A 252-nucleotide genomic window follows, 5' to 3' on the forward strand; every position below is an offset into this window, starting at 1 on the left:
TCCTCTTTCTCTTGCTCTTACTCTCTGATGCCAACGTTTTAAAAAGGGATAAACGACTACTGCCAAGTGCCGTTGAATAAACTCGCTACTGAGAACCAGCCTTGTCTTTGTATGGAGTCCCCCACTGCTCGCTGGCTGTGGACGCCGAAGTGATCCAGTCCCGAGGGGTGAGCGACTTGACATTTCTGGACAATAATTCTTAATATCCTGTGATGCTCCAGGGACGTTTCTGCTGAGCCGTGGGGTGGGTGG

This window comes from Aplysia californica, unplaced genomic scaffold (assembly GCF_000002075.1).
Source record: "Aplysia californica isolate F4 #8 unplaced genomic scaffold, AplCal3.0 scaffold00986, whole genome shotgun sequence".
NCBI classification, from domain to species: domain Eukaryota; kingdom Metazoa; phylum Mollusca; class Gastropoda; order Aplysiida; family Aplysiidae; genus Aplysia; species Aplysia californica.